Source organism: Papio anubis, chromosome 7 (genome assembly GCF_008728515.1).
Source record: "Papio anubis isolate 15944 chromosome 7, Panubis1.0, whole genome shotgun sequence".
NCBI lineage: Eukaryota > Metazoa > Chordata > Mammalia > Primates > Cercopithecidae > Papio > Papio anubis.
In genome coordinates this window covers 13,049,094-13,073,315 of record NC_044982.1, presented here as the reverse complement: position 1 = coordinate 13,073,315, position 24,222 = coordinate 13,049,094, and the positions used below count along the sequence as shown (strand labels likewise).

Here is a 24,222-nt window from a genome sequence, read left to right as displayed (position 1 = left end):
CCAGTTGGGAGGCTGAGGCGGGAGAATCGCTTGAATCTGGGAGGCAGAGATTGAAATGGGCCAAGATCACACCGGGCCAAGATCGCACCACTGCACTCCAGCCTGGCTGCAGAGTGAGACTCTGTCTAAAAAATAAAAAATAAAAAAATAAATGACCCCGATAGGCTGGGCACAGTGACTTACACCTGTAATCTCAGCACTTTGGGAGGCTGAGACGGGCGGATCACCTGAGGTCCAGAGTTTGAGACCAGCCGGGCCAACATGCAAAAATTAGCCAGTTTTGTTGCTTATGCCTGTAATCCTAGCTACTCAGAAGGCTGAGGCAGAAGAATCACTTGAACCCAGGAGGCGGAGGTTGCAGTGAGCCAAGGAGTGTCACTGCACTCCAGCCTGGGTGACTGAGCCAGACTCTGTCTCAAAATAAAATAAAATAAAATAAAATAATAATAATAATTAATAAAAAATAAAAAATAAGTCAGGCATGGTCGCTCACACCTGTAATCCCAGCACTTTGGGAGGCCTGGGTGGGCAGATCACGAGGTCAGGAGATCGAGACTATCCTGGCCAACATGGTGAAACCCCGTCTCTACTAAAAATACAAAAAAATTTTAGCCGGGTGTGGTGGTGCATGCCTCTAGTCCCAGCTACTTGGGAGGCTGAGGCAGGAGAATCACTTGAACCTAGGAGGCAGAGGCTGTGGTGAGCTGAGATCACGCCACTGCATTCCAGCCTGGGTGACAGAGTGAGACTCCATCTCAAAAAACAAACAAAAAAATGACCCCGATAGCCTGGTTGCTCAGCCATTCAACAATGTATGAATTTTGGTGTGATTAATAATGAGAAAAAAACATTAACTTTAAATATAATGACAGATATCTACCAAAAAATCCCGCAAAACAAATAAATCAACAACCTCCAGGTCCTAGGAGGTTGTTTATATATATTATTAAATCAAAGAAGAAACCTATGGCTAATGGAGTTTTTGATGCCTTTGTTCACCTTTTTGCCCCACTTAATTGTAGATATAATCTTCTGAAAATGAGAGAGATGGATATTTTTGAAAGGTTAACTTTTCTCCAAGTTATTGTTGGATTGCACACTGATGTTCTGAGAATCTACTTACTTGTTCACATTATTGGTATTTACAAAGGTGATTTGAGTTCACGGGGATGTAATTGAATTCAGGTATCTGATTTATGTTCCTGATGAAAGACTTAAAGTCAAGTGTTAGAGATAGTAATACTTGTTGTTTGGGCTTTTGGTGACCCTTGGTTGGCTTATTCTAAACCCAAAATACATGGTGACAACAATAAAAACAATGAAGGTAGATAGTAAGTAAATTTTTTAAAATTGGGAATTGGTATCACTAGTGCTGTATATCATAGATAGTAGAGAATGTTTAAGTGTTGCTAAGTGAATAATTTGAATGTAAAAGCAGCACAACATATGGAAGCATTAACAGAATAAAAGGTGAAACAACTGAAATATTTGACACTAACTCCTTCTCATTTGATCCCTGAAATAAACACTTACATGAAGTATAAATGGATAATCAGTATTAAATAACATTTATTTATTTGATAAATATTTGATGAGTAACTACTCTGTGCCAGACACTGTACTTTCTGTTAATTATGCAGGAACCAACACAAAACCAGGTCTCATGGAAATTACTACATGGAACTTCATTCATTTTATTCAACAAATAATTATGGAGTGTCTACTATTAGGCAGGCATTAGGCACTCTTGGTGAAGCAGTAAAGAAAACATGAAAATCATTAATATCTTGGAACTTACTTTTTTTTTTTTTTTTTGAGACAGGGTCTCGCTCTGTAGCCCAGGCTGGAGTGCAGTGGCGCGATCTTGACCTCAGCTCACTGCAGGCTCCGCCTCCCGGGTTCACGCCATTCTCCTGCCTCAGCCTCCCGAGTAGCTGGGACTACAGGAGCCCGCCACTGCGCCGGCTAATTTTTTGTATTTTTAGTAGAGACGGGGTTTCACCGTGGTCTCAATCTCCTGACCTCGTGATCCGCCTGCCTCGGCCTCCCAAAGTGCTGGGATTACAAGCGTGAGCCACTGCGCCGGGCCGGAACTTACATTCTAATTGTCGGGGAAAGACCCCAAAACTGCCTTACAGGGTAAGAAGTGCTAAAGTAGAACAAATACGGAGAGCTGTGAGGACACACAGGAAGGGTCCCTAACCTAACCGGGATGGTGGGCAAGTTTGGGAAAGGATATTTGTTAAGGAAGATTCTCAAGTAAGTGACATTTAAGCTGATACCTGAAGGATATGTACACACTAGATGTCAGACACGGGTGAGACATGAGTGGATAAAATGTGAGTTGCAAGGCAGAAGGTACTGCAGGCAGAAGATGGCATGATAGTATTTAGGAACTGGAAAAAGTCCAGTGCTGCCAGACATTGCAGTGAGAGGAGGAGAGTAGCCAGAGGTGAGCAGAGAGGCTGATAGGCCCGGGAAGGAGTTTGGATTTTATCCTATGAGCAAAGGGACACCAGGCACAGGTTTTAGATGGAGAAGCCACTTGATGAGATTTGCCTGTTCAGAGCATCCTAAAAGCCCAGCAAATTGACAGCCACTTCCACCCATCCCCATGGCCACTGCCCCGAGGAAGGTTCAGTGAAACCTGTCTTCACTGTAATAGCTCAGTCTATGCCCACTACAACCAGAGCAACTTTCATCTTCCCTTACGCACTGTGAACCAAGATGTCTCTGTCTGAGGGCATTCATTCTTCAGTCCATCCTTGCAATGACATGGTCATGCTTCCATTCTTTCAGCAGTCTGTTATGGGATGCCTGCTGCCCTCCAGGCACTGTCCTATGCACTGGGGAAGTAGCTCTCTTGAAACTCCCATTCTAGTAGACCGTGGCATTCTGTGTAGGAAACAAAAGATCACAGGAAAAAAATCATTCTGGTCTATAGATTACTACTTATCCAGCACTGGCTGCTGGTCAGACATTGTTTAGCTGCTTATTATATTATCTAATTTTTTCAGCCCTCTCCTAATTGAAGACAATCTATGGACCAGGCACCATATTAGGTTTTACAGATGTTTTCTCAATTAAACCTTACAAAAATATTGGGAAGTTAGTTGTCCTATTTCCGTTCTACAGATGAGGAGTGGGAGACAGAGTTTAAGTAACATGCCTAAATTCACACAAATAATAAGGGCACAGATTGAATTTGAGCCCCACATTTTTCTACTTTAACTGTGTTACATCACTTTTTTCAATTCAGTCCTTTAATTAAACATTAGGTAAAGCATTAGAAATTGTCTGCAATGCCTACTACAAGACATACCAAAGAGTATCATCAGTATTTAAATGGCACTATAACCCCTAATATTCTTAATAATGAAAATTGTAGGGATTTTATTAACTTGGAAGTTCAAAGATGAAATGCTTTCTTAGGAACCAGCAACTTTTGTTAGTTTTCGCAGTGATTTACAATATTTCCTCTTTAAAAAGTAAAAATCTGGCCAGGTGTGGTGGCTCACGCCTATAATCCCAGCACTTTGGGAAGCGGAGGCAGGTGGATCACCTGAGGTCAGGAGTTGGAGACCAGCCTGGCCAACATGGTGAAAACCTATCTCTACTAAGAATACAAAAATTAGCCAGTCGTGGTGGTGCACGCCTGTAATCCCAGCTACTGGGAGGCTGAGGCAGGAGAATCCCTTGAACCTGGGAGGCAGAGGTTGCAGTGAGCTGAGATTGCACCATTGCACTGAAGCCTGGGTGACAGACCAAGACTCCATCTCAAAAACATAAAATAAATTTTAAAAAAATAATAATAAGTAAAACTTTTTCTAAACAGGACAATTTAGTTATAGAAAAATTACAGTAACATGTGGCCGGCACAGTGGCCCACACCTGTAATCCCAGCACTTTGGGAGGCTGAGGTGGGCAGATCACGAGGTCAAGCGATGGAGACCATCTTGGCTAACATGGTGAAACCCCATCTCTACTAAAATACAAAAAATTAGCTGGGCGTGGTGGCGCATGCCTGTAATCCCAGCTACTTGGGAGGCTGAGGCAGGGGAATTGCTTGAACCCAGGAGGCGGAGGTTGTGGTGAGCTGAGATCACACCACTGCACTCCAGCCTGGCAACAGAGCAAGACTCCATCTCGAAAAAAAAAAAAAAGATAAAGTATAGCAATATATAAGGAGGAAAAACAATACCGCCATCCAGAAATGACCATTGTTAACATTTTGGTTTATTTACAGGTCTTGATGAACTTTAAAATACAATTAAGATCATATTGTATGTAATTACACAAAGCTCCTCCCAACTATTTATGATAAAAGATGTCAAACACAGAAAAGTTTAAAGAATCACTATGAACACACAGAGTTAATGATTGTTAGTAATTAACCATAATTTTAACTTCACATATATGTGTAGGAATTATATATTACTTTCTAAACATAGTTAACATAGGAATATTTACAGCTCGTACAAAGAACATCAAATAATAAAAATCTGGTGATCTACAATGTTTGTTCCTTTTTGGTTTATTAGTGTATATCCACAACAACTGCTCCAATTATTTTGGTTTTAAAGATGCAAAAAATTGGCTGGGCACGGTGGCTCACGCCTGTAATCCCAGCACTTTGGGAGGCCGAGGCAGGTGGATCATGAGGTCAGGAGATCGAGAACCATCTGGCTAACATGGTGAAACCCTGTCTCTACCAAAAATACAAAAAAAAATTAGCTGGGCGGGGTGGTGGGCACCTGTAGTCCCAGCTACTCGGGAGGCTGAGGCAGGAGAATGGCGTGAACCCAGGATGCGGAGCTTGCAGTGAGCCAAGATGGCGCCACTGCACTCCAGCCTGGGCGACTGAGCAAGACTCCATCTCAAAAAAAAAAAAAAAAAAAGATGCAAAAAATTGATGTCTCATATTTTTGTGGGACTCCCATGTGTATGTATCTAATTAAAATGACCTTTTCTCCTGTTTAAAAAAAAAGATGCAAAAAATTATAACTTAAGTTTCTTGACAATGAAAATAGCCCTCATGTTGTTCTATGCTTCTCTGCTTCTGTGGGAGAGAAAGAAATTATTTAACAATTTTCCTGTTACAATGTCCCAACTTGTAAATAATTTAGCCTTTGTTAGTAAGGAACAGCACCAGTTATTGTTTAGTTTCCATTTGAACTATAGGACAAAAGATGTTACACAAGACGTACATCTCCAAGAAACAGACTCTACATTTCCAAGACAGGGACTGTACCTTTCTAAGACACAGACTGTTGCAACAGCAGATAGAGAATAACTCAAGACAGTACTACAAGGTGAAATTTTGGTCTAGGCTACCAAATATCACATCAGTACAATTGGATTTTTCAGTTGTATACAAGTTAAGTGCAAGAAGGTCTACCAGTTCTTTTATGTTATGTTGAGTTCTTAGTTACCTTTTTAATTAACTCAATCTTGTCTCTACATAATTAAAAATATTTTAAAACATTTTTACTGGTGCATTGTATACATGCAGAAAATCACAAATTTATGTGTTCATGGACCACCTCCTACCACATGTTCCCTCTTACACCCCAAAAGTAACTACTGACATGATTTCCAATACCCGAGATTAGTTTTGTCTGTTTTAGAATTTTATAGAAATGGAATAATCCATTATTTATTTGTGTGTGTGAGTGTGTGTGTTGTGTGTATGTGATTTGTTCATGATGTTGAGGATAACTGTACTTTGTTCATTTTTATTGCTGTGCCTATTCTACCAAATGAATGTACCGTAGTTTACCTATCCATTCTATTATTAGTGGACATTTTGATTATTCCCACTTTCTGGCTTTTATATATAATGTTCCTATGAACATCCTTGTATATGTCTTTTGGTACATACTTGCATACATTTCTGTTAGGTGCCTAAGGTGGAATTCCTGGATCGGAGGATGTACATATATCCAACTTTAATGGATAATGGCAAACAGCTTTCCTAAGTAGCTGTATTAATTTTTCCTGTCATTAGTAGTGTATGAGAGTTCTTTTTGTCTTATTTTCCACATTTTGGTTATTATTTGTTTTGTTCACTTTTAAAATTTTAGCCATTTTCAAGGGTGTGTAGAAGTATCTTATTGTGATTATAATTTGAATTTCCTGATTACTAGTGAAGCTGAACATTTCTTCCTATGTTTATGTGCCATTTGAATATCCTCTTATATGATCTTGGTCAGTTATATGTGTTGCAAATATCTTGTTTTTTATTTTCTTAATAATGTCTTATCATTAAATAAAGGTATTTTAATGTTATCAACTTAGCATTCTTTGTTTTCATATTTAATCCTTTTTATGTCCCGTCTAAGAAAATCCTTCCCTACCCCAAAATTATAATACTTTTTGTCATCTTCTATAATTTTTGCTTTTCATCTTTTAGATGTATCTGGAATTAATTTTTGTATATGGTATGAAGTAATGGCCAATCTCTTCCCTTATGGCTAGCCAGTTGACTCAACATTATTTATTGAAAATATTATTCTTTCCTTACTACTCTGTGGTACCATTTTTATCATAAATCAAGTGTCTATTTAAAAATAGTTCTCTGGATTCTTAGTTCAACTGGTGTATTTTTCCTTTTACCAATACCATACTGTTTTAATTACTGTAGCTTAATAAAATTTGATATCCACCTGTGCAAGTCCTTTACCTTGTTATTATTGCTCTCTTCATCTTCCTTGTCTTCACCTATCTTCTCCTCTTTCTGTTCTTTCTCCTTCTCCTCCTTTATTTCTTCCTCCTCCTTCGATAATATCTTGCCTATTCCTAGCTCTTTGCTAAGTTAAAGAGTTTGTCAAGTTAAACATATACAAACACTCATACTGCTAGGATTTTGATTGGGATTGTCTTGAATCTGTGTTGGCATAATCTTGATCAATTTGGGAAACTGACATCTTTATACTATTGAATCTTCCAATCCATGAACATGGTATATCTCTTCATTTATTTAGGCTTAGGCTTTTTTTTTAAGTTGCCTTCAATCCTTTTTCTAGTTTTCTACTAGCTGTAGATGTGCAGATGTCTGGCATATCTCTCATGTAGTTTGTTCCTAGATATTTATTTTTAGAATAATATTGTCAATTATATATGTTCTAAAAATTACATTGTCTAACTCTTTGTTGCTACTCTGTAGATGCAATTAATTTTTAGTATATTGGTCTTGTAATCAGCAACTTTGCTAAGTCACTTTTCAGTTCTAATAATTTATTGTGGTAGTCTTGCTTAAAAATTACTTTAATATGCACAATTATATTATTGCTGAATAATACACTTTTAATGTCTCTTTCTCAATCCATAAGCCTTTTATGTCTTCTTGCCTTATTGCAGTGACTTAAATCTCACTGTGCTATGCTGATTCCTAAATCCTGTGCTATATTGATTTCTAAATCCTTCATGGTTTCTTCTTTGACCCGTGAGTCATTTAGAAGGAGATTTATAGCTTTATCCTTCTGTGGTCAGATAACATACTTTGTATTATTTCATTCCATTGACATTTGTAACACTTTCTTTAGGACTGAGCATATGGTCATTTTTGTAAATGTTCCTGTGTAAAGAATTAAAAAGAATTTCTATTTGGCAGTTGTTTGTGCAGTGTTCTACACGTATCAATGAAATCAAATTTGTAATTGTTTAGTTCAAATCCTGTATATTCTCATTATATTTTTGCCCATTTCTTCTATCTGTTACCAAGAGCAGGGTGTTAAAAAATCTCTTACTATGACTGTGGATTTGTCTATTCCTCTTTGTAGCTCTGTCAATGTTTGCTTTATATATTTTCAGGCTGCATTATTAGGTGTATACAAGTTTAGAATGAAGTATACAAGTTAAAATGCAGTATCTTCCCAGCTAATTGAAACTTTTACCATTCTGAAATGCATGTCTTTATCTCTTCTAATACTTTTTGTGTTAAAATCTACTTTGTGTTGTACTAATGTAGCTATACCAGCTTTCATGAGTGTTTGCATGGTATAACTTTTCCCATCTTTTAATTTTCAATTTTTTTGTATTATATTTTATGTGTGTTTTGTAATCAGCATGTAGTTCTTTAAACTCAATACTTATACTTTTTGTCTTTTAATTGGAATATTTAGCCCATATATATGTAATGTAGTTACTGGTATATTTGTTACTGGTATTTTTGACTTTAAATCCACAATTTTCTATTGTAATCTATTTTTCCTGCTTTTTTCTTTCTTTTTTCTCTCTTTTTTTGGGCCTCTTTTGCACTGATTAAGTATATTTAAATATTTCATCACCCCATCTTTGGCTTAGTAAGTTATTTAGTCCTCTACTGTTCTTTCAATCATTACCCTAGAGATTATATCATGCATTCTTGACTTATCAGTGTCCAGTATAAAGTAGTACTTTTATATTTTTGTGTAAAGTGGTAAAGTGGAAGAAGATTTTAACTCCATTTACTCCCTCCTGACTTCCATGCTATACTTTATTTTATATAGATATATTTTATATATATATTCCACGAAACATAATTACTGTTGTTCAGTGCAGTCAGATTGTATTTTCCCTTTTCTTGCTATTTTTCCCTTTTTATATCTCTAAGCTCCTATCTGGGATTGAAGGGTTTTAAAATAATATCCTTTTATATTTCCTTTAGTGCCATTCTACTGAGGATACATTTTCTCAGTTAGTGTTTGTCTGGAAATGTTTGCTTTGCCTTTGTTTCTTAAGGCTGTTTTCTCAGTGTATACATTTAATTATTTGTTTATTTATTTATTTATTGAGACATTGTTTCACTCTTGTCACCCAGTCTGGAGTGCATTGGGGTGATCTCGGCTCACTGCATCCTCTGCCTTCTGGGTTCAAGCGATTCTCCTGCCTCAGCCTCCCGAGTAGCTGGGATTACAGGCACCTGCCACCACTCCTGGCTAATTTTTGTATTTTTAGTAGAGATGGGGTTTCACCATGTTGGCCAGGCTGGTCTTGATTGGCAGTCATTTTATTTTTCATACTTTGAAGGTATTTCATGATTTTCTCATTTTCATTGTTTCTATGAAAAATTGACTATCAAAGTCAATTGCCAATTATTACTCTTTTGAAGGTAAACTTTTTTTCTTCTTTGTCTTAAAAGCTTTCTCTTTATTTTTTATTTTTGGCAGCTTTACTATGATATATCTAGTTATGATATTATATATGTTTGTCTTTTTGGAGGGGTTCATAGGACTTGTTGATCTGTGGCTTGATGTATTTTGTCACTGGAAAATTGTCAGGCTTATCTCTCTTTTGTTAGTGATAGTACTTTATTAAGGTATATTTTATATAAGTTAGATACACAAGTATCAAATTTACAGCTGGGTCAATTATGACAAAAGTATAATGCTCATGTAGTCATCATCTAGATAAAGGTAATGGAATGTTTCCATCAACCCAGAAAGTAATGGTATGACTTTACCAAACACCATCCCCTTCTCTCATTCTGAAGTGATCACTATTCTGATTTCTATGTAATTCATATATTCATCTAATTCAGGTATTCATGTAAATGGAGATCAAACACTATGTATTTCTTCATTTCTGACTCCATTCAGTCAACATATTACTGAGATTAGTCCATGTTATTGTGGATATTAGTAGTTCTTTTTTTTTTTATTGCTAAGTATTCCATTGCATGGATATGTCGTTTGTTTATCAGCTTTCCTATTGATGTATATTTGGATTGTTTTCAGTTTTTAGCCAATATACATAAAGCTGCTATGAATATCTTATGCAAGTATTTCTGTGGACTTATGCATTTATTTCTCTTGGGTATACACCTAGGACTGGAATTGCTGGGTCATAGAGTTTATAAGAAATATCTAAAGAGTTCTCTAAAGTGTTTATGCCATTTTACATTTCATCCAACAATTTGTGAGAGTTTCAGTTGCTCTTCACTCTGCTATTACTTGCAATTGTCCATGTTTTTGATTTTAGCCATTCTGGTGAGTGTGTATCTTGTGGCTTTAATTTAAATTTCTTTGACAACTGCTGTTGAGCACATTTTTGTATAATTATTGGTTATTCCTATATCCTATGAAGTACCTGAGAAAGTCTTTTACCAATTATCGATTGGGTTCTTTATCTTTTTTGTTGTTGATATGTAGTTGTTCTTTATTTAGTTTGACACAAGTCATTTGTCAGATTTATATAATACAAATATTTTATTCCAGTCTTGGGGTTACACTTTTATTTCCCTAACTGTCTTTTTTGATGAGCATGAGTTTTTAATTCCGGTAAACTCAAATTTATCATTTTTGCTCTTATGGTTAATGCCTTTCATGTCCTGTCTAAGAAATCTTTGCCTTCTCCAAGATTGTGAAGATTTTCGCCTTCCAGAAGGTCTATATTTACATTTAAGTCTATGATCTGTCTTAAGTTTAATTTTTTGTGTATGATAGGTATGGCTTATTGTCTTCCTTATGATTTATATTTCCTTATTTCCAGTGCCCTTTGTTGAAAAGATTATTTTCTCCCCTTTGAATTATATTGGCCCCTTGGTCCTATGTGGATTTATTTATGGACTGTGTTTTGTTTTCATTTATTTGTGTCTCTGTCTGTACACTAGTATACTTGTCTTAAATACTTTTATGTTATAGTCTTGAAATCAGATAGTTCAAATCTCTATATTTGTTCTTTTTCTTTGACTACTTTGGCTATTTTAGAGACTTTGCATTTCCATTTAAATTTTAGTATCAGCTTTCAATTTTCAATTTCTGTTGAAAAAAAAAAAGTCAGAAAACCCAAAAAAAGGCCAGGCATGGTGACTCACACCTATAATTCTAGCACTTTTGGAGGCCGAGGTGGGAGGGTCACACGAGGCCAGGAGGTCAAGATCAGTCTGGGCAACATGGTGAGACCCTATCTCTGTTTATTAAAAACAGCAGCAGCAGCAGCAACAACAACAAGAATTTCTGCCAAAATAATCCTGCTGGGATTTTAATCTGAATTGTGTTAATCTGTGATTCCATTTGGAAAGAAATGACATCTTAACAATATTGGATTTTTGAATCCATGAATGTGGCATATCTTTCTATTAGTTAGGTCTTTTAAAATTTCTCTCAGTGGTGCTCTGTATTTTTCACTGTAGAAGTCTTGCATTTCTTTTGTTAAATGAATTCCTAGGTGTTTGAATTTTTTGATGCCATTGTAAATGGCATTATTTTAAAATTTAATTTCCAATTGTTTATTGCTTGTGTAGGGAAATCCAAGTGAGTTTTACATATTGATCTTTTATCTCATGAGTTTGCTAAATTCAATTATTGGTTCAAGTACTTTGTTTATTAGTTGGATTTTCTATTAGGTGATGGTGTCATCTGTGCTATTTCCTTTCAAATTTTTATATCACTTATTGCTGTTTTCTTTCTTTGTTTTATTGTCCATTACTTTCACAACAGAAAGTCTATTGAATAGAATTGATAAGAATGGATATTGGATTAGTCTGTTTTCACACCCACCATAAAGAAATACCTGAAACTTGTTAATACATAAAGAAAAGAGGTTTAATGGGCTCATGGTTCTGTGGAATGTACAGTTTTCTGCTTCTTGGGAGGCCTCAGGAAACTTACAATAATGGCAGAAGGTGAAGGGGAAGAAGGCACATCTTCACATGGCTGGTGGGGGGAGGGTGTACACACACTTTTAAACAACCAATTTTCTGAGCACTCACTCACTGTGATGGGAGCAGCAAGGAGGAAATCCACCCTCATGATCCAATCACCCCTCACCAGGCCCCTCCTCCAACCATGGGAATTACAATTCAACATGAGATTTGGGTGAGGACACAAATCCAAATCGTATCATTTTACCCTTGGCCCCTCCAAAATATCATGTCCTTCTCAAATTTCAAAATACAATCATGCCTTCCCAACAGTCATCCAAAGTCTTAACTCATTGCAGCATTAACTCAAAAGTCAACAGCCTGAAGTCTCATCTGAGATAAGGCAGGTCCCCTCTACCTATGATCCTGTAAAATAAAAAACAAGTTAGTTACTTCCAGATTATAATGGGAGTACAGGAGTTGTGTAAATGCTCCCTTTTCAAAAGGAAAAAATTGGCTAAAACAAAGGGGCTACATGGCCCATGAAGTCCAAAACTCAGCAGGGCAGTCATTAAATTTTAAAGCTCCAAAAAAATCTACTTTGGCTCCATGTATCACATCCAGGCCACACTAAGGCAAGGGGTTGGTTCCAAGGCCTTGGGCAACTCTGCCCCTGTGGTTCTGCAAGGTACATCCCCTGCAGCTGCTTTCATGGGCTGGTGTTGAGTGCCTGCAGCTTTTCCAGGTGCATGGTGCAAGCCATCGGTGGATCTACCACCGATGGGGTCTGGGGGACGGTGGCCCTCTTCTCACAGCTCCACTAGACAGTGCCCCCTGGGGACTCTTTGTAGGGGCTTCAACTCCACATTGCCCTGGTAGAGGTTCTCCATGAGAGCCCTATCCCTGCAGCGGACTTCTGCCTAGATATCCAGGCATTTCCATATATCCTCTGAAATCTAGGCACAGGCTCCCAAGCCTCAACTCTTGCCCTCTGCATACCCTCTGGCTTAACACCACGTGGAAGCCACAGAGGATTGTGGCTTGCACTCTCTGGAGCAGTAGCCTGAGATGTATTTGGGAACCTTTTAGCCACAGCTGGAGCTGGAGTGGCTATAAAACAGAGAACAGTGTCCTGAGGTTGTGCAGGGCAGCAGGGCCCTGCCCATGAAACCATTCTTCCCTCCTAGGCCTCTGGGCCTGCGATGTGAGGTGGTGTCAAAGTTCTCTGAAATGGCTTCAAGACATTTTCCCCACTGCCTTGGATATTAACATTTGGTTCCTCTTTACTTATGCAAATTTCTGCAGCTGGCTTGAATTCCTCCCCAGAAAATGGGTTTTTATTTTTTACCACATGGTCAGGCTGCAAATTTTCCAAACTTTTATGCTCTGCTTCCCTTTTAAATATAAGTTTCAGTTTCAGGTAATCTCTTTGCTTATGAATATAAGCATGCACTGTTAGAAGCAGCTGGGCCACACTGTGAATACTTTGTTGCTTAGAAACTTCTTCTGACAGATACCTTAAATCATCTCTCTCAAATTCAAAGTTCTACACATCCCTAGAGCAGTGGCACAATTCTGCCATCCTCTTTGCTGAAGGATAGCAAGAGTGACTTTTACTGCAGTTCTCAATAAGTTCCTCATCTCCATCTGAGACTGCCTCAGCCTGGAATTCATTGTCCATATCACTGTCAGCATTTCAGTCATGACAATTTAACAAGTCTCTAGGAAGTTCCAAACTTTCTGTCATTTTCCTGTCTTCTTCTGAGCCTTCCAAACTGTTCCAACCTTTGCCCATTACCCAGTTCCAAAGTGGCTTCCATATTTTCAGGTATCTTTATAGCAATGCCCCACTTGTTTATTATTAATTTTCTTTATTAGTTTGTTCACGCATGACTATAAAGAAATACCTGAAACTGGGTAGTTTATAAAGAAAAGAGGTTTAATTGGCTCATGGTTCTGTGGGTTGTACTGGCTTCTGCTTCTGGGGAGGCCACAAGAAACTTACAATCATGGCGGAAGGCAAAGGGGAAGTGGGCACGTCTTCACGTGGCTGGCAGGAGGGAGAGGTGGTGGGGAGGTGCCACACACTTTTAGAAAACCAATTCTCCGTGCACTCACTCACTATTATGAGAACAGCAATGGAGAAATCCACCCCCACAATCTAGTCACCTCCCACTGAGCTGCTCCTCCAGCACTGAGGATTACAAGTTGACATGAGATTTGAGTAAGGAAGCAAATCCAAGCCATATTAGATACTGTTGCTTTGCTCCTAACTTGAGGGAGTATTTCACCATTAAATATGCTATTAGCTGTAGGGTTTTGCAAATCTCCTTTATATCAGTTTCAGAAAGTTAAATTTTATTTCCAGTTGACTTGGAGATTTTATTCTGAATAGTTTTTTTTGTTGTTGTTGTTATGTTTTGTTTTGTTTTTTGAGACAGAGTCTCGCTCTGTCACCAGGCTGGAGTGTAGTGGTGTGATCTCAGCTCACTGCAACCTCTGCCTCCCGAGTTCAAGCAGTTCTCCTGCCTCAGCCTCTCAAGTAGCTGGGATTATAAGTATGCACCACCATGCCCAACTAATTTTTGTATTTTTAATAGAGATGGGGTTTCACCATGTTGGCCAGGATGGTCTCGATCTCTTGACCTTGTGATCTATCACCTCGGCCTCCCAAAGTGCTGGGATTACAGGCATGAGCCACCTGCGTCCAACCAGTTCTTAAATTTCATCAAATGCTTACATATACTAAAACAAATAAACAAAAAAACAGAAAAACAATAAAAGTTGTGTTCTTTGTGTATCATTATTTTCTACTTTTATCTTTACTATCTTGTTCCTTTTACTGTCTTGAATTTAATTTTTTCTTCTTTTTCCTAGCTTCTTGGGATTAAAAAATTAGATTGTTTATTTCCAACAGTAATTTTTTTCTAATTATCCATATAAAATTGCCAGCTTCCCTCTAAGTTCTGCATTTGCTGCATCCCACAAATTTTGGTATTTTGGGTGTTTACTAGCATTCATTTAAAAATATTTAAACATTTTAATTGTTATATCTTTATTGCCTGTGTTATTTAGGAGAGTAGTTTAATTTGCAAATATCTGGGTTCTAGTTACCTTTTTGTTTTGATATCTATGGTAATTCTGTTGTAATTAGTGAACATTGCTTCTCTCATTTAACTCTTTAAAGATGTCAATTCATTGTATCCAATAGGAAGTTACATACTATTCTTGTAATTGTACCTCTGAATGTAATATGATATTTTTCTCTGCCTCTTTGAAATATTTTCTGTTTATTTTTGGTATTTGGTACTTTCATTACCTTATGCTTAAGTGTGGTGGGTTTTGTACTTATTTTGCTTGGGGTTTGCTGAGCTTCTTGAATCTGTGGTTTTGTGTTCATCAGTTTGGGAAAAATTTGGGATATTATTCTATCCAAATATTTATTCTGCCATTTCTTTTTCCTCCGCTCATTCTGGGACTTTAAAAAAATATTTCGTACTTTTCCAGAGGTATCAAATACTCCATTTTAAAAAAATGTTTACCTGTGCATTAGTTTGGATTTGTATTAATTTTTCAAGTTCACTGATCCTTTCTTCTGCTGTGTCCAATATTTTTTAAAAGTCCATCCAGTGAGTTAGTAATTTTATATATGCTATCTTTTCTGATTATATTTTTAGGTCTAGAATTTTCTTTTAGCTATTTTTTACAGTTTTCATCTCTCTCTGGGAATTTTCATCTGAATGATTTATTTCTGTATATTCTTTAACATATTTGAACTACTTATTTTAAAATTCTTATTTTTAATTTGAAATGAGTCTAGGTCATTTGCTTCTTTTCACTCTTTTCCTCTTGATTATGGATCACATTTTCTAGTCCTTTCACATGTCTTGTAAATTTTTTATTGTATGGGCATTGTAAAGAATATGTTGTAGAGACTCTGTGAACTATTTTATTTACTCTAAAAAGCATTGAATTTTGTATTTCGTATTTGCTGGTATGAAGTTACTGGTGGATCACTTTCTTGCATCAAGGCTTAGCTTTATTTATTTATTTTTATTTTAAATTTTCAGATTTTGTAGCCTTTTTGATCTCTGAAAACAAATTTTACTTGTACATTTTTTTTGTTTTTTGTTTTTCCCTCCCTCCCTCCCTCCAAGGAAAAAGAGGAAAAGACATTAGACACACATTTCTAATATCAGAAAGGAAATAGATATTATTATTTCCTGATCTCATGGACATTAAAAGGATAGTGAAGGATTACTATGAGCAACTCTATGTCCAAAAATTTTTAAACTTAGGCCTAGAGCATGGTCTTCATTCCTAAGGTATGACCTATCTGTTACAACCTATTGTCTCCTGAATTTCTGGTGTGTTCACTGAAGTTCTTTGCTTTGGCTACACTGGAAATACAACATGTACCTAGCCCTGTGTGACCTCCAAAATCTCTGTTCTGCTTTCAACCATTGAGCAGAGTTCCCTGCTAGTCCTTGCAGAAGTTTGTTTTGAGCACATGCAGGCCAAGGACCTGAGGGATGCCCTTCCACTGATCTGCGATACCTCTTCTCGGTAGCTCTCCTCTGTTCTCTACCTTTACTCACAAATTCCATCCGCCTTAGCATTTCTTTATTTTGATTTCTCTACCCACTGAAAATCTGTTTCTTCTACCCACCAAAAATACTGATTTCTTATTGAGTTCCATTATTCTATGCCGCAGTTTGGAAATATCACCAGGCAGAAAGCCAAGGTGAATGTAGAATTTAACTTGTATGCTTTACTTTTTAAAAAGGAGAGCAGCTCTGTGCTGTGTCTGTGCCCAATGCCTGAAACCAGTTGCTTCATACACTTTGTCCAGTGGAAAGATAAGTTCAATACCAGCTTTTTATTATGGTTGTAACTGGAAATTTCCTTATCTCTTCAAAAGTGGCTTCTGACACATTCTTATCCCTCTTTCTGGAACTCTAATGGCATTTATGTTAGACCTTTCTCTTATGCATCCTTTTATGCATATTCTTTTGTATTCCCCATCCCCCACCATTTCATCTTTCTGTGCTTCATGCTGAATCTTTTTCTGACATTTCTTCCTGTTCTCAAATTCTTTAGCCTTCTAATTACATTTTTAATTTTGGTTATTGTATATCTTTTCTTTCTAAAGTTTTGTATCCTTTGACCCACATTCCCCAAATTCTGCCCCCCTATTATATTTTTCACTTCTGGAATTTCCATTTGGTCCATATGTACATGTGAGTGTGTGTGTGTGTGTGTGTGTGTGTATGTGTGTGTGTGTATTTCCAGTTCTTTGATGACATTCTCTTACTTATCTTCTACTTTATAGAACATATTAAGCATAGTTATTTTAAAATCTGTTTCTGATGACTCAGTGTTCTGGATCCCTAGAGATTCTGATTCTCTTGTCTGTTGTTTCTTTTGTTTTCTTGTCTTCTTGTTTTGTGGTTGTTTTTTTATTGTGTTGAAGACAATAGATATAAAAACTATAAAGCTAATTTGAGACTTAGTATGATATATTCCTTCAGAGAGAACTTAATTTTGCTTCTGGTGAAAGGGTGTGATTCTTAGGTCAGATTTTCATGTTTTGTACTCTATGTCTACCGTAACCACTATTTTCATATATTTATCTTTCCCTCTGTATTCTTACCTTCTCAGGTTTGCTTACCCTTTGTATGTGTATGTGAAGTTACCAATGAAGTTTTTGCTCATTTTAAAATTGGTGTGCTTATTTTATTATCTTATTATATTGTATGTTCAAAATATAAGACTTTTGTCAACATAATGTGAATATGCTCTCTCATTCAGTGGCTTCCCTGTTTAGGTGTTTCAAAGAGAAGGAGTTTTCAATTTTCATACATTAATTGAAATTTGTCATTTCTTTTTTCTTTTGTGGTCCTTTTTTGGTCTCTCCTAAGGTTGGAAAGAGAAGTTACATAGTTTAAGATTTTACATCTAAGTATATGATCTTTTTGGAATCAATTTTTGTATATAGTTAGAGGTAAGGGTTGGATTTGTTTTCCTTTAAGGATATCCAGTTGTTTCGGTTCAATTTGTTGAAAAGAGTATCTTTTCCATATTGAATTACCTTGACCCTTTTGTTGAATAGTAATTAACCATATATGTATGTGTCTATTTCTAAACTTTGTTTTGTTTAATTGTCTATTCTTATACCAATATCACATAATCTTGATTACTGTAGCTTTACAGTGTATTTTAGAATCATGTAGCATAAATCCTCTAGATTTGCTCTTTTAAAAAGTTTATAGGCTATTTTAATACATAAGATTATGTAGTGTATATACTCCAGATTTGTTCTTTTAAAGAATTTTTTGGGCTATTTTAGTACCATTGCATTTTCATATAAATTTTACTATCAGTTTGTAATTTCTACAAAACAATCTGCTTGGATTTTTTTTGGGGGGTGGGGGTGGGGATGGAGTCTTACTGTGTTAACCAGGCTGGAGTACAGTGGTGTGATCTCAGCTCACTGCAACCTCTGCCTCTCCGGTTCAAGTGATTCTCCTGCCTCAGCCTCCTGAGAGGCTGGGATTACAGGCATGTGCGTCCATGCCTGGCTAATTTTTGTATTTTTAGTAGAGATGGGGTTTCACCATATTAGCCAGGCTGGTCTCAAACTCCTGACCTCAGGGTGATCTGCTCACCTCAGCCTCCCAAAGTGTTCGGATTACAGGTGTGAGCCATTGCACCTGACCTCTGCTTGGATTTTTGAATGAGATTACATTGACTGTATAGTTTAATTTGGGGAGAATTGACATCTTAACAATATTGAGTCTTCTCATCCATGAACATGGTATATTTATCCATTTATTTAGGTCTTCTTTAATTTCTTTCAGAAATATTTGCTAGTTTTTAGTGTACAGATCTTATATTTTGTTAAAGGTGCTTCTAAATATTTTATGATTTTATATGCTATTATAAATAGTGTTTAAAATTTTTAATATTCTACTTGTTTATTGGTACTCTACAAACACCCTGCAACCTTGCTAAATTCACTTATTAGTTTTTGTGGCTTTTTTGTAAGTTTCTTAAGATTTTCTGTATACCTGATTATGCTCTCTGCAAATATTTTTTTAAATTTGCTTTCTAATTTGTATGCCTTTTTCCATCCTTCTTTCCTTCCCTCCTTCCCTCCTTCCCTCCTTCCCTCTCTTCTTCCCTCTCTCCATCCCTCCCTTCCTTCTTTCCTTCCTTCCTTTCTCTTTCTTTCTTTTTCTCCTCTTTTCCTTTTCTCTCTCTCTTCCCCTTCTTTCTTTTCTCCCTTTTTTCCTTTCTGTGCTTCTCTTTTTTTGCACTGCTTTATAACTCCACTTAAATAGAAGTGCTGACAGTGGAAGTCCTTCTTCTTTCTCCCAGTCTTTGGGGAGACTATTTGGGCTTTCACCATTAAATTACTACGTTAACTGTAGGTTTTTCAAAGTTTTTTTTTTTTTTTTTATACCAGATGGAGGAAATTATTCTCTGTTCTTAGTTTGCTAAGTTTTAATCATGAATGTCAATTTTAGTCAAATGCATTTTCTCTTTCTATTGAGATGATTATATGATTTCTTCCCTTCATTCTGTTAATATGGTAAATTACATTGATTTTCTTGGCAATGTTAAACCAATCTTGCATTCTTGGGATGAACTCATCTTGTCATGCTGTATTATATTGCTAGATTTAATTTTCTAAGTTAAGTGTTCAGGCTTCTACATTTATGAGACATATTGTTCTAGTTTTATTTAATTATGATGTCTTCATCTAGTTCCATTTACAGAGCAAAACTGACCTCATAAAATGAGTTGGCAAGTGTTTTTTTCTCTTCTAATTTCTGAAAGAGTTTATGTAAGGTTTGTATTATTTATTCTTTCAATGATTAATCGAATTTACTGGTAAGGCCATATGGACTTGGGGATTCTTTGAGGGAAATGTTTTATGTTGTGAATGTAATTTTAATAGCTATGGGTTTTGGTTTTTTTTTTTTTTACTTTTATTGAGTTGTAGTTTTAATTTGTGTCTTTTGAGGAATGTGAGCATCTCATCCAAGTTTTCAAATTTATTAGCTTGTCTGTAGGATCTGTAGTAATGTTCTACCTTTCATTCCTGACATTGGTAATTCATGAATTTTCAATTTTTTTTTTGTCCATCAGGATGCTGGGGCTTATCAATTTTTTGGGACATTTCAAAGAACCAGTTTTTGATTTTATTGATTTTACCTATTGATGTTCTGATTTTAATTTCATTGATTTCTGTTTCTATATTGTTTTCTTCCTCCTACTGAGTTTTATTCTTTTTCTGTCTTCTTAAGGTAGATGCATAAGCCTTTTATTTCAGATCTTTTATATTTTCTTATATAATAATTTTAAGCTATAAATTTCCATTTAATCATTGCTTTAGTTGCTTCCCAGAAATTCATTATGTATGTTATGCTTTTATTGTATTTCAGTACAGGATATTTTCTAAAGTTTCTTCTTTCATTCATGGATTGCTTAGAAGTGTGCTTTATAATGTGCAAATATTTGTATTTTTTCAGATACTTTTGTTTTATTGGTTTCTAGTTTAATTCCACTGTGGCTAGAGAATATACTGTATGATGTCGCTCCATCTAAATTTTTGAGCCTTATTTTATGGACTGGAATACCTATCTTGATAAATGTTGCATGTGTACTTTAAAACAATGTGTATTGCACAGTGGTTGAGTGGAGATTTCTAGCATTATAAATTAGGTTAAGTTGTTTGAGAGTATTTTCAAGTCTTATATATTTGCTGATTTTCTGTCTGCTTGTTTTATCAGTTACTGAGAGAGGATTATGGAAATTTATAACTTCAGTTATGCTTCTTTCAACTCGCTCACCTTACTAAGGGTACAAATATTTATGGTTTTTATGTTTTCTGGGTTAATTGACCCTTTCATCATTGTGAAATTGCCTTGGTTTTTCTGGTAATATTCTTTGTTCTGAAATCTATTTCTCTGATATTAATATAGACACTCCAGCTTTCTTTTAATTTCAATTACGGTATAACAATTATGCTATAATTGCATGGTATAACTTTTTCTGTTTACTTCTAGCTTATCTGAGTCTTTATATTTTAGATATGTTTTTCACAGGCAGCATATAATTGGGTCACAGGTTTTAAAAAACTTAAATCCTATTTGACAATCTTTGCCTTTTAGACCACTTACATTAATAAAATTATTGTTTAGACCATTGGCATTTAATGTAATTTCTGGTATGAATTGAAGCCTATCATGATACACTTGTATGACTGAAGCCTATCATGTTACAATTGTTTTATATTTGTCTCATCTGTTCCTTTTTTTTTCTTTTTGAAATCTTGCCTTTTTGGAATTATTTTTAGTGTTACATTTTATTTCTGTATTGTATTGTTAGATATACCACCTTTAAAAAATTGCTCTCGGGTTTATAATATGCACTTTTAACCTCACAATCTACCTCAAATTATACCAGTTTACATGTAATGTAAGACCTTTTTGTATTTTAATTTTACCCCCATCCTTTTCGTTATTGTTACTGAACATCTTACTTCTATATATATTAGCCTCTATTCATTATTATTGGTTTTTGTTTTAAATAATCAACCATCTTTTAACAACATATTAATATGAGTAAAAAAGCCTTCTGTAGTTATTCAGCATACTTACCATGTCCAACACTCTTTATGCCTTTGTGTAAATTTGAGCTACTATCTGGTATCATTTTCCTTTAGCCCGAAAAACTTCCTTTAACATTTCTTGCAGTGGAGCTCAGCTGGAAATGAATTCTCTTATTTTGTGTTTGTCATCAAATAGTCTTTATTTCATACTCATTTTTGAAGGATATTTTCACTGGGTATACAAGTCTAGGTTGACAGTTTTTTTTTCTTTCAGCTTATTAAAGATGTCGTTCCATTGTCTTCTGGCTTGCATTGTTTCTGACGAGAAATCAGCGATCATTCTTATCTTTGTTCCCCTGAAAGTAATGTGTCTTTTTTTCCCTCCTGGCTGCTTTTAAGATTTTCTCCTTATTGGTTTTCGTCAATTTGTTTATAATGAACTTTGGTGTGATTTTCTTTGCTTTTGTCTTGCCTAGGATTCATTGAGCTTCTTGAATTTGTGGGTTGTTTTCATCAGACTTGAAAATTTTTAGCCATTGTCTCTTCAAATATTTCCCCCTTTTATTTCTTTTGTGCTTTAAATCTCATGGACTTGGAGCAAATACTTGAAGCAATCATAAAAATTTGGCTTTATACTAAGTAAAATGTATGTAAGGTAAAACTGCCTGAAATTTTCCTGCAGTTCACTGAATCTCTATTTTTCTTCCAGTATTTCAGTTTGGGTAGTTTTGCTATGTCTCCTAATTCACTGATCTTTTCTTCTGCATTGTCTATTCTTCTATTAAGCCCATTTGGTGAGTTTTTCAAGTTGTATTTCTGATTTTTAAAGTCACATTTAATTTTTAAATTATATCTCCCATCTCTATCCTCATTATGCCTATCTTCATGCTTTCCTTTGCCTATGTTTATGATAACTATTTTAAAGTTCTTCTTTGCCAAATACTTCATCTCCGCAATTTCCAGGTTTGTTTCTGCTGATCTGTTTTCCCCCTGGTTATGAGTGACATTTTGCCTCCTTTTCAAATATGAAATAATTTTGACTGGATGCTGGATTTCATGATTGTTGCATTATTGAGTGTCTGAATTTTGTTGTCTTCCATTATAGTATGTTGAAGTTTGTTTTGGCAATCAAGTTACTTGTGGATTAATCTGACCATTTCAAGGGTTATTCTTAGGTTTTGTTAGAGTGAGCCCAGAATAACTTTTTCTCTAATATTAGTTTAGCCCTTTTACGAAGATACGGCCCTCCTAAAGTTTCTATGATTGCTCCAAGTATTTAGTGATTTCCCTCTACTCTGACTGGTTGGACCTTGAACATCTTCCAGCCCTGTACAAGCTCTAGGAATTGTTTAGCTCACAGAACCCTCACAGTTTTTCTCTATCCAGCCTCAGGGAGTTTTACCTTACATACATTTTACTTAGTGTAAAGCCAAAGACTCAAAAGGACTCCTATTTAGATTTCTGGATCTCTTTCTTTGCATAGTTCCCTCTTCCTTCCTACTCTATTCAGCAAATTTCAGCCACCTGGCCTCTCTAAACTCCAGTTTTTGTCCCCTTAACTAAAAAAGACCTTATTACTCTGCTTATCTTTCCCCTTCTAGGGCCAAGGTCTGGAAATTACTATCAGGAAGAAAGCCAGGGTGATTGTGGGGCTTACTGCATTCTCTTCTCTCAAGGATCACTGTCCTGCACTACTTGGAGTCCAGTTTCTGAAAATAGTGTTTCAAATATGTACTTTTTAGTTTTCTAGTTGTTCATGGTGGGAAGGCAGATCTAATGCCAATTTTTGTATCATAGTTGAAAGGATAATTCTTGTCTGCTGTGTTTTTATGCTATGTTTTTTGTTATTATTTTCGAATGGTGATCTATTATGACTATATTTCCCACAAGATAAGGTATGCTGATTGTCCTTATATCAAAATCAATTGTAGTGCTTTCCCCAGTTAGAAATACCTGTGTTCTATCCTCAAACATGTTGATTCAGAATATCTAACGTGGGTTCCAGACATTATATTTTTAAAATCTTGACAGCTGATTTTTGATACATAGCAAAACTTAAGATCACTGTTCTAGTAAGCTTAAATCCAATGTGGCTTTTATGAACTTAAATTGATTATCCTACAACCTGTTCTTAACACAGCAACACTCAGTAAAAATGGAATGCAAAATTAAAGCAGATCTCCTCCTGGATATCTCCATTATCCACAAAAAAGCATTTATTTCTGGCAGAATAGAAGTCTTTAGAGCCCTAAGTACTGTGGCTGGTGCACACTTCAATTTGTTTTGCCTGTGCCATAGCAGTTGTTATATGTTTTGAATATTAATTCTGTCCATAAGTGTCAAGAACTTCTGTAAAGCAGTCTGCAAACATTCTCATAATACACTGATTTGGAGATGGTTAGCAGATTTTATCTTGTGTGCCAATTTTGTTTTGATTGGTGGTGACTTGTTGGAGCACAGTGATAAGAAGGATCCTAAGGCCAGTTCTGGACTCAGCAGGAAGGAATGCTGTAATGGATTAGTGATGTCTGTCATGAGTTTGGGATCAGAATAATGCAGCACATGTTCCATATTTTTGCAATTCATGTACTGGTTAAAGGCAGCCTTTTCTTCTATGTTTCTCTAATTGTACAAGAAAACTTGCTGCAACTCTTTATATTCAACTTGACTTTACCATATATGGGAAACTAATCTCATAGTTATGAAGCGCCTATACCCAAATTATTTCTTCATCAATCTGTTCATGTACTCATTAATTTCTTCTTTGTTACTCTCTAAAAATATGATCAAAATGATACTATCTTATTATAGTAGTGGTCTCTGGTCTGTATTTCTTGTCTTCTTTTCGAATAAATAGACCTGTTGTATATTTTAAAATGTCATTGGTTCTGGTAACTATATTTCCCTGAATCCTCGACTAGACACATAATCTTATACATGGCCTAACAATGATATAGAAAGTTTGAAGCTAGGATGCTCCTAGGTAGAAAATTTTCTAAAATGTTTGGAACATAAATTCGCTTGGATCATTAAAAATATA

General features: G+C 35.8%; 1 protein-coding gene across 18 annotated transcripts in view; it reads left to right on the top strand.

Moving 5' to 3' along the window:
* UNC79 (unc-79 homolog, NALCN channel complex subunit) overlaps positions 1 to 24,222 on the top strand; it is a 278,788-nt gene that overhangs the window by 69,414 nt on the left and 185,152 nt on the right. The gene's annotated exons all lie outside the window — the stretch shown is intronic.